The sequence below is a fragment of the Bos grunniens genome, chromosome 29 (assembly GCF_055505025.1).
Source record: "Bos grunniens cultivar Pamir isolate PY7600 chromosome 29, Bosgru_T2T1.0, whole genome shotgun sequence".
Lineage (NCBI taxonomy): Eukaryota > Metazoa > Chordata > Mammalia > Artiodactyla > Bovidae > Bos > Bos grunniens.
In genome coordinates this window covers 13,068,357-13,082,712 of record NC_141193.1, presented here as the reverse complement: position 1 = coordinate 13,082,712, position 14,356 = coordinate 13,068,357, and the positions used below count along the sequence as shown (strand labels likewise).

The following is a 14,356-nucleotide window of genomic DNA, read 5'->3' as shown; positions in this document are numbered from 1 at the left end:
CCAGGAAGGGAAAGATGAGAGAAAACTCCATTGCATCCACTGCTGGGCAGCTCTCAGATATCTGCAGGCACCAGAGTGGAAATTCCTTTCCCGTTGCCCCTCAAGTCTGATTCTGATTTTATCAGCAGACCTGCCTTCTTGTAGCAGCAGGAAAGCCATACTGCAGGCTGTTTCTTCTGAGTTCCAGGAACAGTGGGGGAGCCCCAGCTGGAGTGACCCCAGGAGGCAGTCGTGCAGGTGGTGACTGACTCACTCCCAACTCAGAATCCCCAGAGCTCCCACTCCTCATTCAGACAACACAGACCTTTGGGTGACTGGATAACATGAAACTGCATTCACAGTGAGAAGTATTCTCTTCTCAGCCTTCTGGCAACTTAGATAAGGGTCTTGTTTCCTCATGGAACCCCTGGCTGAGGGAGGCTGAGGTCTGAGACTATCCTGGATGCAGGGGAATGTGTTCCCTCTTTGATGCTCCAAATAGTCCTTGGAGATTCAAAGGCCTTTAGAGAATTACAATCACCTATTTTTTTTTTAAGGGACTTTGTTTTATGAATCTGGTTGGAGAAAAAGGACAGAAACTCAGGACAAGGCTGAACATCTCTGGGTCCCAGCTGATTGTGAGTTGAGTTCCAGCCACCAGGCTTCAGAGTTAGGTGCTGATGTTATTTACAAGCCACTTTTGAGGAAGCAAAAGAGGAAAGAGTTTTCAGGCAAAGAGTAATGTGGTAGAGGCCGTGGGAATCACACAGGGGAAGATGAAACAGGAGTCGTTACTTGTTTCTTTGCTCTATCAGTTCCTTGGTGTTTCTACTCCTCAGAACAAGTACATAGAGATAGTCAGAGGCATTGGTGGTGCCCCTGGCACATGATGCTCCTGGTGATAACCAGTTTATGGGCACGTCCCTAAGTCCAGAGCATATTCAGCCTCATGATAGACCCAGGTTCTCCCTTCTTGGGAAGGCTGACATGCCTCATTGCTGCTAACTCACAGCTGAAGCATGGGATGAGGTCATGGTGGTTGACCTATAGGCTAAGTTCCAAGCATGGAATTAAGATTGGCAGTGGAAGAATAGCTATTCATTAAACTTAGTTACCTCGGTCCTTAGCAGGGGCTACTTCCCACATCTAGAATGTTTTTCTCCCAGCTTTTTGCATGGCCAGGTCCTTCTCAACATTTAGCATCATCTGAAATGAGTCTCTCTCAGGCTTGCTTTCCCTGGCCACTGCACTCTCACAAGCACAGACCCTCATCCAAAAAGTGCCCAGACACTTCCCTCCATCAAAACAATAATTATAGTTACCAATGTGAAAAGGTGAGAATGGGATAAATTGAGAGTTTGAGATCAATATATGTATACTACTTTATTTAATAGATAATCAACAAAGATCTACTGTACAGCACAGGAATTCTGCTCAATAGTCTGTAATATCCTGTATGGCAAAATAATCTAGGAAAGAATGGATACATATCTATGTATAAGGGAATTAATTTCTCATACAACTCAGGAACAAACAGAACTGAACATGCAACAACAGACTGGTTCCAAATAGGAAAAGGAGTACGTCAAGGCTGTATATTGTCACCCTGCTTATTTAACTTCTATGCAGAGTACATCATGAGAAATGCTGGGCTGGAAGAAGCACAAGCTGGAATCAAGATTGCCGGGAGAAATATCAATAACCTCAGACATGCAGATGACAACACCCTTATGGCAGAAAGTGAAGAGGAACTAAAAAGCCTCTTGATGAAAGTGAAAGAGGAGAGTGAAAAAGTTGGCTTAAAGCTCAACATTCAGAAAACAAAGATCTTGGCAGCTGGTCCCATCACTTCATGGGAAATAGATGGGGAAACAGTGGAAACAGTGTCAGACTTTATCTTTTTGCACTCCAAAATCACTGCAGATGGTGACTGCAGCCATGAAATTAAAAGAGGCTTACTCCTTGGAAGGAAAGTTATGACCAACCTAGATAGCATATTCAAAAGCAGAGACATTACTTTGCCAACAAAGGTCCGTCTAGTCAAGGCTATAGTTTTTCCTGTGGTCATGTATGGATGCAGGAGTTGGACTGTGAAGAAAGCTGAGTGCCGAAGAATTGATGTTTTTGAACTGTGGTGTTGGAGAAGACTCTTGAGAGTCCCTTGGACTGCAAGGGGATCCAACCAGCCCATTCTGAAGGAGATCAGCCCTGGCTGTTCTTTGGAAGAATGATGCCAAAGCTGAAATTCCATTTCTTTGGCCACCTCATGTGAAAAGTTGACTCATTGGAAAACATTCTGATGCTGGGAGGGATTTGGGTCAGGAGGAGAAGGGGACGACAGAGGATGAGATGGCTGGATGGCATCCCTGACTCGATGGACGTGGCTTGAGTCAACTCCGGGAGATGGTGATGGACAGGGAGGCCTGGCGTGCTGCGATTCATGGGGTCGCAGAGTCGGACACGACTGAGCGACTGATCTGAGCTGAACAACTAATATTAATATTAATACAATGCTATAAATCAACTATGCTTCTATATAAATTAAAAGCTGAATTTTTTTTTTTTTTAATGCTTACATGTAGAGACCCATGAAGTTCTTTCAACTTGCAGGATTTCAGATATGATGCTGGATATGGCAGAACAGGTGCAGAAATCTAGACATTTTCTGAGGTTATATTTTCCTGAGCTTTGGTGTCTTTTGCTTCTAGTGGCACCTTTGTTTTGTCTTTGGAGGATCTAATACAAGGGCTTGTAGACACCAGCTTGGTGTTAGCTGAAGGATGAGAGGGAGGCACTAGTGGGAGAGTGAAATCACAGCTCCCTAGCCTTGGGTTGGGACACGGTTGAGGAACAACTTACATCCCAAGTTCTCTGTGAAAACAGGCTGTAGCTTCCCTCTCCATGACTTGCATGAAATCAGACCCAGACTGGTTTCATCCTTTTTCATGTCCTGCTTCCTCTGAGACCTCACTGCTTTCTCTGGGAGAACTTAAAAAAAAAAAAAAAAATTTGGCTGCACTAGGTCTTCATTGCTGCTCAGGACTTCTCTATTTGCAGCGAGCAGGGGCTACTCTGTAATTGCAGTGCACTGGCTTTTCAATCCCGTGCTTCTATTGATGTAGATCACAGGCTCTAGGGCACTCAGGCTCAGTTGTTGTGGCCCACCAGCTTAGTTGCCCTGGGGCATTTGCAATCTTACCAAACCAGGACTCAAACGCATATCTTAAGCCCTGCATCAAAAGGGACAACACTCTGGAAGGAATTTGAAATAAATCACTCTTATATGAAACTTGTCACCATGGCCTATTTATCAGGAGACTGATAGAGGATCATCCCTGCTTCAAGCAACCTCCTGAGATCAGGACTGATTGAGGTTCCCCTCCCAAGGGTTCCTGCAAGATCTTGAAGCTGTCCTGCCATGTGGCTTTGTTCTTGCTTCAGTTTCTGAATCCCACACTAGAGCACAGCTTCCAGAGGGCAGGGCTGTCACCTGACTCACTTGTAAGTATACATCAGTAGATATTGTCTCATTCAGACCCTAATGTCAAGACAAGGCTAACACAAAGATCAGTTATTCTATTATGAGTGTTAGGTTACAGGTTCAATGACTGTAATCAAACCCTAAATAACATTGTTTTAAATACAACACAATCTCAATTCTCTGTCATATAGTGCAGATCTCTCCACAGAGATGAGGGCCCACTTCTTTCTTGTTACATCTTCCATCTATGCTACTTACCTCTGGTCTAACATGGCTGCTCCAGCTCCTGTCATTATATCTGCATTCCAGCTAGTGGGACAGAAAATAATACTTCCATTTGGAAGTGACATATTACATCTACTCAAATTCTACTGGCCGAAGTATCTTCCATGGTCATGGCAAACCTGGGGGTGGTGGGCACACAGAAGGGCAGGGGAATGTGATCCTACTGAAGACCATTCATGATGAGTAATAAAGGCCACCACCCTTCATTCATGTCTCTGTAATTCATTCTTCTTTGGTTCTCCCCACACAGCTCTCAGTCTTATCACATCCTAGTAATAAGATCATCTGAGATGGGATGAAGAGAGTCTATTTCATTACCCCTTATAATTCCTGAATGAGGAGGTGGTGGAGTTGGTGGGTCCCCACAAACTCTTCCATGGCCTAGACCATCTCCCAGTCACTTTCCTTGGGGCAGCCTCTCCCCAGCTTCAGTCATGTAGTTCTGGAGGAAATTGATAATTATGTGTGCTGTTGGATCAGGGCCAAAGACCATGTAAAGCCAGTCATAAGACCCCATGTCCCTGCCAGGATGGCTGATCTAGGACTGTACATGTGATCTGAGAGGGGTCATTCAGAGAACACCCTTGAACTCTGATATCTGTAATCTTTCTTTACTAGCTGATGCCTTCAGGATTTAAAACCCTAGGGCAGGTAGCCTGGACTCCCTCACTAGGTGTAGAAGCCTTAAGGAAGAAAGTTGCCAGGCTAAGACCATCAAAGAAGAGCAAAGAGAAAGATTGAGGGTGATAGAGAATTGATGACTTCTGATTTCTTGGGTCCAGTCACTGAGATCTTTGTATTTCTCTGATTCTTGTGTCCTGGCTTCCCAGAATCATTTCAATGAGTCTCCCTTTTTCTTGAAGCCAGTTGGAGTAGGCCTCCTCTCAATTTTAATTCAGACTTGGTTCTAAATCCTTCACACCCAGACACAAACAGAGGTAACCATTTGTTTCAGCACTATTAAGAGTGAAATCCTTTATTCTTTACTGAGAATAGGGTGTGCAGACCACCAAATACAGTTCACCAGTATCCTGGGCAGCAGTGCCCAAAGTGTGAGTGAGTGTGTGTTAGGAGTGTCCTTACTGATTCCTGAACCACTCCAAGCATTTACATTGCCTGTGCCAGGCCAATCCTGTCATTTCCTCAATCAAAGACTGAGAAATACAGCCTCAGGAAGATGTCACCCAGCATCCAGGTCTCTCTGGATGTCCTCACTGTGTTCTCTTCTAAGGTGGTATAGCAGTGGCCTGTAGAATCCTGGGGGAGTCAGAGACACACACCAGTCAGCATGAACCCTTACCAGTGACTCCCCCAATATCCAGACCCATCACAATTCTTTGTTTTATTTCCCTCTTTTGGTAAGTATCAGGGATTTTCTCATTAGCAGGGGATATGAGAGTTCATCCACAACCAAAAAGGGCCAAGAGATGAGGTTTCCATGAGGAAGGGTGTGGGCGAGGGGAGGACTGGGATTTGGAGAAACAGAGGAATGAAAAACAACAAAGTCCATATGTAGAGCATAAGGAAGTATATTAACTGTCCAGTCATAAACCACATGAAAAAGAATAAGAAAAAAAATATTTTTTTAATGTGTATAACTGAGTCACATTGTTGTGTGGCAGAACTGAACGCACCACTAAAGATTAGCCACAGTTCAATATAATTTTTTAGAAAAGAACAAGTTGTCCATAGTTCTCCTCTCTCCCTGTTTCTTTCCTTCTGGCTCCTGCTCCTTGTTTTCTCTGCAGAGAATGCTGGTTCTCGTCATGCATCTCCACAATCTGTACTTTATTAAAAAACTTTATTTTGTATTGGAGTATAGCTGATTAACAATATTCTGAGTTTCAGTTGGACAGTAAATGGACTTAACCGTATGTATCCGTGTACCCTGGATGTCCCGTGACATCCAAGCTGTTGTATAACTGAGTGGATTTCCCCGGGCTACACAGCAACTCATTGTTGGTTATCCATCTTAAGTAGAGCAGTGCCCACAACACGTCCCTGAAGACTTAACTCAGGAACTCTGAGAACCCTCCTTCAGCCCGCACTCACCCTCTTTGGCCACTCCAGGCTTGGTTGGGTAGTGTACTCTGGTTCGCCATTCCCACTGGTGAGTCCGTAGCCCTCATCACCCCGAGTAAGTCCCCAGTGCCCCAATGCAGAGCACCTTGGGATGTCATTTGCATGGAATCCAGTGCAGTTTCGCCTGGGATCAAGCAACCTTCCATATGGCTCAATGAGTTTCTGGTTTTAGAATTCCTGAAATTCCCTCTCTTCCTCAAAGCCTTCTTTGAGCCCATCAGCCTGCTCTGAACTCCCACAGGGAGCTGACATGAAGCCTCCACCCTGTGCTGGGGCTGAGCAGTCACTGTGCACCCTTTATTCACATTAGCATTCAACCTCCCCACAGAGGGATTGGGTACCCCAACTCACAAAGGAGGCACCTGGCCAGAGCAAGGGGAAGGTGCAGCCAAGACCTAGGCTAACCATGTAATTTATTATCCAAACCAGGAAAACTTTGAGAAGGGAAGGGAGACTGTTAACTTATGCTAGGATATCACACTGGGACTGTCCCCAGCCATTCTCATTGTAACATGGGCTGTTTCAGGGACTGCCATAGCTGAATTTCATGTTCATGCAACTAAGGGTTTGGATTGAATTGAAGCACTTTAAGACTGAGGATCTTAGTGTTCCCCTCTCCCTGATTCCCACCATGCCATATGGTGTGGCCTGTCCACATATTTCAGGAAGATCAGTGTTCCACACGGCCCTTTACTCTCAAGTAATTGGTTTTGTGGGAGGTACTGGCAAAGCTACAGGGCTCAGCAGCATCTGCAATTGTGTGACATGGCCTGAAGAGGGCGCCCTCCTCCCAGCAGCAGCCCAAGTGTTCCTGCAAGCTCCAGTTTGAGAACCAACCCTCAGTATTGTCCCCTCACCTTGAGAATGTAGGCTTGAGCTGGCACTCGGTAGTTGATACCGTTGATGGTGAATGTAATAGAGGGCAGGGTATTAACCACAGAACATGAAACGTAGTGCTGTTAGAGGGAGAGGGTGAGAGGTTGGCCCTGGTGATCCTTGTTGTGTGTAGAGACTGGGATTGACCCTGGGGCATGACCCTTCACCTTGAAACCCCGTGGCATGGCGTCGATGAGCTTCTGGATGTTATCAACCAGTGTTCTTGGGCCTTTGATCAGTGATACCCGGATGTCAACAACGGCCTCGCAGCCACCAGAACAAGCAATAACCTTTCTTTTCATGGAGATGCTGAGACAAAGGAAGAAAGTGGGCATCAAGGTCACTCTGAGTCTCCCCAGAGTTGTCCCCTTCCTGATTGTCTCCTAAACAGCCCTTCATCTCTCACCCTCTTTTCCTTTGCTCTAGACACAGCACATTTCTTGACATCCTCGAATGCACTACTTGAATAGACCAGGATCTTTTGTACCATGACACAAGCTGGTCTTCCTTCCTAGAAGACTCCACTCCTCTTTGACTAGCAAATTGCTTCTCATCTTCCAGATTCCTGCTTTATTGTATTGTTTTCGGGAAGTCTTTCCCTTGGTGGTTATCAGTTTCCTGTCTTAGTCACTCTCTGTAGACCCTTTCTCATGTCTGCTGCTGCTGCTAACTAACTTCATTTGTGTCCGACTCTGTGCGACCTCAGAGGGCAGCCCACCAGGCTCCACAGTCCCTGGGATTTTCCAGGCAAGAGTAGTGGGTTGCCATTGCCCTCTCCTCCTCATGTCTAGCATGTACAAAAGTCACAATTCACTATGTGGGCGAGTCACTTCATGTATATATGCCTTCTTAGATGTGAGGACGAGTTTTATTCTCCTTGCCTCCCTAAAGTGCCTGGAACACAGTGGATACCCAATGCTTGTCTGTTCAATGAGTGAATGAAAACTGAGAAACAGTAAGAAACCTCCAGAGAGCTGTATCTGGTGGGGAACACATATTGGGTCACACACAGAGTGAAGATGGATATTTGCAGGGGCAGCAGATTCTCATAGTAGGGGAAAGAGGGGTTCCTATGGGAGAGGGTGTCTGCCAGCACTGCTCCTACAACCAGCTCAGATCCTGAGACCCTGGCCAGGAAATACATGACTAGCCCACAGAAACTCCAAAGGACAGGTCACCTTTTGTCTGAGGGTATCACACAGAATCCTATCAATTGTGCCTCTTGTCCTCAGGTCGGTCCTGGATCCCACCTTCCTGATTCTCTGTTATAGCCCTGGTCCCACTCTATGCTCAAGAACGTGGGGTGTCTTTTTTATTATTTGCTTTCACGTCTTAAGACTGCAGCCAACCTCTCTCCACTGCTCGGTAGCTGCTCCCTAAGAAGACCAGTTTCCCCCATTTTCTCAGGACTGTCCCTGTTTTTAAAATGACATTATTCTGTATGGAGAACTTCCTATGTCCTAGGTAGCCCTGGACAGTTGGTCATCTTATTATAGCTCTTTTCAGCCTGGTGAAATTATCCCTGATCCTCTGTTCACCACACTGTAGAGTCCTATAACCATGCTCCCCACCTCAAAGGGCAGTTGGTGCAGCCCTCTCCTAGCTGCACAGACCTCTCTGGACCCTTTTAGGACCCTGGTCAGAGCCTTTCTCAGAAGGCCTGGGGATTATCAACCCATGGGTTGTTTTTGTATCTATGTGCTTGTGTGTTTGTTTATATGTGTGTTTCTATGTGTCTCTGTGTGTGCTTGTGTGTCTCTGACTAGTTATGCATTTTTTTATGTGTCTCTGTGCACGTTTATATGTGTCTGCTTGTGTGTTTCCATGTGTCTGTGTGTCTGTCTGTGACGTTGCAGGTGGTGTGTATGTCTGTGTGAGTGTATGTCTGAGAATGCATTTGTGTGTGTCTGCCTGTGTCCACGTATAGTAGTGGGAGCATCACTTGGGCTGACCCTCAGAGGGAGAGGCTTACTGGTCCATGTGTACAATCCAGTCGCCTGCTTGGATCAATGGTACCCAGTTGAGCTCTCCCTTCTAGTAGCAATTGTCCACCCCACCAAACATCACCCACTGCCCTCCCGCTTGTCTCTGTAGAGAGAAGTGATGGGGGGATCCTTGGAGGACAGTAACAACAGCACTGTCTGAGAGCTGTGCTTGTCCACCCATCAAGGCCTTAATAATGTCCCCATGTACAGATGCAGAAATTGAGTCTAGGAGAGATTGAGATCCAGACTGAGCCCTGTTACAGGCTAATGAGTGGCACAAAGGAGGTTAGAAGCTGAGTCACCTGGCTGGACTCCACCCACTATGTCTTCTGAAGACGCCCTGGACCACCTGTGACCTGAGTGCTCAGACAATCTCAGAGGAAAGGGTGCTGAAGCGTTTTGCTTTCCCCTTGACCATCTTGTCATTTTTCAGGAAAATCAAGGCCTGGGAGTTCTAAGGGTGTGGGTTCAGGTCACCCAGAGTTGGCTCCACTGGCCTAAGACCTCTACTATCCAAAGGGCCCCACACTCAGAAGGGACCCCACTGTGCTCTCCCTGTCTTGAAATGCCTAATATTTCTTGAACAAGGGGTCCCACACTTTTGTGTCCCACACTTTTGTTTCTCACTGGCTCCTACAAATTGGGTTGGGTTGCTGGAAATGGGCTCCCAGTGATATGCTAATTAGGAAGGGAAGATATCTACCATCCTTCTCCTTCCTTCCTTATCAAATTTATAAGCAAATTGTAATGCCTTTGACTTCAACTTGTTTCCTGTTGCCTTCCATTAGCCTTCCTCCTCACTCAGCTCCCTAGACCAAGTTACTGGTCTTAAGCCCAGGAGTTGGGTTGTGTTCCAATAAACTTTTATTTATAAAATCCAGCAGTGAAGCCAGGTAGTCTCTGGGTCCAAAATTATCCTTGGTTAGATTATATCTCAGGATACTTCTTTATCAAGTGTTCTATAATTTTCCTGCAACTGAAAGCATCTTATAGCTAATGTGGAGATAGGGAGTGTCCATCTCAGACTTACTTGCTCAAATAGAAGGCAAAAACCGCCTCAGAAATGGCACCTTGATTCTTCAGCTTGTCAAAGATGGGAATGGATCCAGTGAAGGATATGTTGGGGTAGTTCAAACCCAAGATGCCATCAAAAGGTATACCCTCAAACCCATATTCCTCCATGCTTAGACCAAACAGCTGGTCAGTACTTACAAGGTCCCCAATCTGTGGGAGAGAAGAGTGTTCCCACTTACAGATACGTGAAGTGGGGCTAGGACTGGGCTGGGGTGCATTGCTGCTAGATCCTCAAAGAAGAATTGAGGCTGGGCTCTGTCTTTGGTGGACCTAAGAAGGTTAGACCAAGCTGGGAGGGGAATTTGGGTTCCATTTGAGAGATGCTGTGAATTTTAAAACATCTGCCCTTGTGAAAAACACCACCCGAGTGAGTCAAATTGGCCTTGTGGCTTCTGTCCAGGTCGGGCAACCAAGAGTCAGGCCAGGACCCATTGGTGCCACCTTGTGGATAAAACTATCGAGAGCAAGAGAGCCTTCTCTATGGCATGACCTAATGACAGGAATCGACTGCATTCTCTGTAAGGTACTGTGGATTCTGCATCTGTCCAGGAAGACAGAAGCCAAAAACACAATCTTGCTTGCAGGATTCTATGAAATTACTGCCTGGGAAATTCACTTTTGGGGATATGTGTATATTTATGTAAGTGTGTATGAGAGAGAGAGAGAGGGGAACTACTCAAGTATAAGGGGGGGAGGGAGGCCATAGGTTTATTAGACTCTCAAGGGTCCTCTAGGGTGAGAACTCATTTATCAGGCCCCTTGACTTCTTAGGTCCCCAGTTTTCCACTCTGGATACCTGAAGCACTTGACTGCCTCCAGGGTCCCCAGATCAGTTTTATCCTGTCCCCAAATACCCCACAGCAACTTCAGTCCTGAAAAGCCAGCCTAACTCCACCTTTTACCATATGTGTGCCCTCAGCAAGGCCCTTGCTGTCTGCACCTCAGTTTCCTCATATGTCTCATAAGCTAACCAGAGTAACTGTGGTGTGGGGTTGTTGCAGGATTAAAACAGTTATCAACTGAAAGTTCCTGGAATAGTCCATGAATATAAAAGTGGGTGCTTTTATCCTTTCTTCTTGTTCCCAGAAAAATGAACCTTGAACTTCTCATAGGCAGAGGAGCTGCAAGTCCACACCTCAAGCCACTGTCTGGGTTAGCTAATTTGTTTGCTCATGTGCCACCATGGCCATTGCCTCCCCAGAGACATGACCCTGTGGATAAGATGGCCAATATCTACGGGAGTTAGGCTAGGAAGGGTCCTGCCAGATGGTCCTGCATCTGTTTTGCAACCACTGGTCACGCCATAGCCAGTCCTGCCTCAGCATTTTTTACAGTGTTACCCGAACTGTGTCATGAACAACAACTCCTTTCATTCTCCCAGATCCATAGGCTATGCTGAAGGTCTTATTGGTAGATCAGAAGGTGGAAGACTGAAGATGTCTGAACCTAATGTGTGTAGCTGCAGACACAAGAGATGAGTGTCATCAGGTGCCAAGTGTGGAAACAGGGTGGCAGGGCAAGTGAAGGATGGTCCGTGTACGGGGTGTCAGTACTCACAACAGGCTGGACTGGTGCAAAAGATGGAGGGCACCCACAAGTCAGATGAACCTGTGTCAAAGATAACCTGGAATTGTTGAGGGGGTGTTCCAATGGTGATGTTACCCACGTAGAGCATCTACAGGGAAAAAGAGGGAGTGGGTTAGTGCAGAACTGGCTACCCTCTATTCCCACACAGATGCCTCCCTCTGGGTGTCACGTATCTCTTGAGATCACTTTCTAACCACCGTGAAGCTCACAGACTTTGGTCACAGAGGTATCTGCATTTGATATATTTTTCCTGTGCTACATTGTATGCAAGATACTGACTCTATAACAAGGCGTTGAAGTGGTACCTCTGCATGGGAAGCCCAGAGGCAAAACCACTGGGCCTCCAGGACTACTGGACACCCAGGGAAATCCTGGTGCCTTCATTTGAGAAACTCTGTAGTCTCTTCAAACCCAGCCTAAGCACCGGCTTCTCCAGGAGGTCCTTTTGTTCAACCCCAGGCACTCCCTCTAAACTCAGGCCACATTTAATCAACACCACACAGGTGACCCTTTCATTTGACACGTATTTACTCTTTGCCTATCTCTCAGGCTGGCATGGGCATTCTTGAAGACATCTTGAAGACAAAATAAGCCCTTTTTCTAATCTTAAAACAGAAACCACAGTGATTCTTATGACCATACACGGAATACAGGTTCAGTAACTTTTTACTGCTGTGGTTCTTGCATCTGTGGAAACTGAATTCCTCTGCCTGGGGATTCAAAATTGCTTTGCAGTTGGCCCTACCTTTTGATCAGTGATGGTTCACTCTTCATCTGTAACTGAGTGGCTCACTTTGTTCAGAAGGAACAATCACCCTCAAACTAATGACACATCTTTGACACAGAAATGGATATTTACCTGCCACCTGGTAATTGCCAGGCCCAGTCACAAAGACCAACAGTTAAGGATGAGAGTGACTTCTCCTCTGGTGGGGGTCCCTGTTTTCCAATGTCTCTGCCTCCTGCAGGAACCCCAACCTCAACATCCCACCTGGCACCTCCAGAGGAGCCCCAGTGCTAGGCTAGAGCACCAGGGGGCGCTGTGGAGCACCATCCTCCCAAAATACTCACATCCCTGATGTTTCTCAGCAGGTGAATAGTTAGATTTGAGCCATGAAAAGAAATCTGGGACAGTCTGTAAATATGCTCCTTCAGGAAGTTGTCCAGCATGTTTTTTCCACTGAGGTTTTTCTCATGGTCTTCACTCTCCTTAGAGGTATTCTTTCACCAAGCTTTTGACAAAGAAAACAAAGAAGATGCTACAACAAACTGTCAGTGTTAAGGTATAACTGTCATTGTAATGGCCCTGTGTATTTTCTAATCATTTTTATGAGGCAAATTATCATCAAAATTTTATGCATATACCATAGCAAAGGCATAGATTTGAATACAGGTTCTGTTCTGCAATCTTGGGTAAGCCATATGATCATGTGGTGTCTCAGTCTCCCCTTCGGTGAAATGGTGGAATGTAACAATACAAACCCTCCAAATGAAATATCTTGGGGATAAGTTAAGTGATGGTTATAAGATACCTGATAAATAGGAAGTCTCAACAATGACAGCCATTAGCATTGCTGTTGCCATCCCACTCATTCCTTCTCATAGAATGTCAAGGAAGGAGGTGGAAGGGGGACTCTTATCCTCTTTTACAAGGGAGCAATTTGAAATGCAAGAGGTTTCTGAGTTGGCTGTGGTCACACTGCTTGTCAGATATAAAACAGTGTATATAAAACAGTGTATTTTTGTCCAAGTTGAAAGAGAAGAGAGAGTTAAAGGAAGAATCCAAGATATAGGCAACAAATAAGGGAAATTCAGAAGCTTGAGAAGGAAGGAAGAGTCAAATGAAAAATTAAAAGCAAACAACACAAAGAAAAATACACTCCCAGTGACTTCCAAAGAGATGGAGAGATAAATGACAGTGATACCGAGATGCAGACATAGGCATATACACACTGAAGTAGACAGGGGAAAAAGAGGATGTGTTGAATAAAATGTAGAAAGTGCTATTCCACAGGACCACACCAACATCTGCATAGACTGTGCATTGAACAGTTGCAAGGAGTTGCATTTTCAACAGGTCATGACATGACTGGACCCCAAGAGCTGTGCAATCCAAATTTACACCAAGACCTTGGGATCCACAGTTCCTCTAGCAAGTTACTTATCAATAAGAAACAGTTGAACTTTAAGACTCTTAGGGAAATATTCCATTCCCTTCTAAACCTGATGGCTGGAAGAATAATCAGATGAAAAGAAAAATCCGAGAAAGGAATATGATGAGACTTATAGTCCCCATACTTACTTGACTATGCACTCTGAGAAGGCCACCAGCCCAAGGACCAAAAGCCACTTCATGCTTCTTTCCTACATCCAAGTACTCAGGGAAGTTTGGGTTCTTAGCATGTAGTGGTGATCAGGAGCCCCTAGTTATATATGCTCTGACCTACCCGAGTTTTTGCCTTTAGGCCACTAAAAGATCTGAAAAAAACATAAAGATCTTGGTAAAATCTTTACCTTCATCAGTGTCCTTGGTGAGTGGCCTTTGAAGCTTCTCAGAATACAGAGAATTGAACTGTAATCTCTTCCTTGAGTTTTGGCTGGAAAATCAAACTGATCTGCATGGACATCTAAGAAGACACAGAACCTTGCCTACTTGGAGAAAAAAAACTGCTAAGAACATTATGAAAATGGATACTAGGGGCCATGCTCAACACGTGTGGTTTCATGTCATCTTCCTAGCCACTTGATGAGATAGGCATTGCTGTCTTCGTGGAAGAGGAGATTGCTAGGAGGATAAATTGTCAAATGGCAAAGTGAAGACTTCAGGGACCGCCCAGGGGAATACAACTGGCTTTAGGTAGTGGGTCTAATGGCAGACATCAGGGCACCTATGATGCCAGGCTGCATCAAAGATTTAGGGTAGACCAGTATTTCCATTACATGGTTTCAGTATTGGAAAAAATTTCATACCCATCCACAAGATATTTTATATCATCCAACAACTGTA

General features: G+C 45.4%; 1 pseudogene; it reads right to left on the bottom strand.

Moving 5' to 3' along the window:
- Positions 1-4,852: 4,852 nt before the first annotated feature.
- On the bottom strand, positions 4,853-13,704 carry LOC147342132 (pregnancy-associated glycoprotein 1-like; annotated as a pseudogene).
- Between the last annotated feature and the right edge of the window lie 652 nt (positions 13,705-14,356).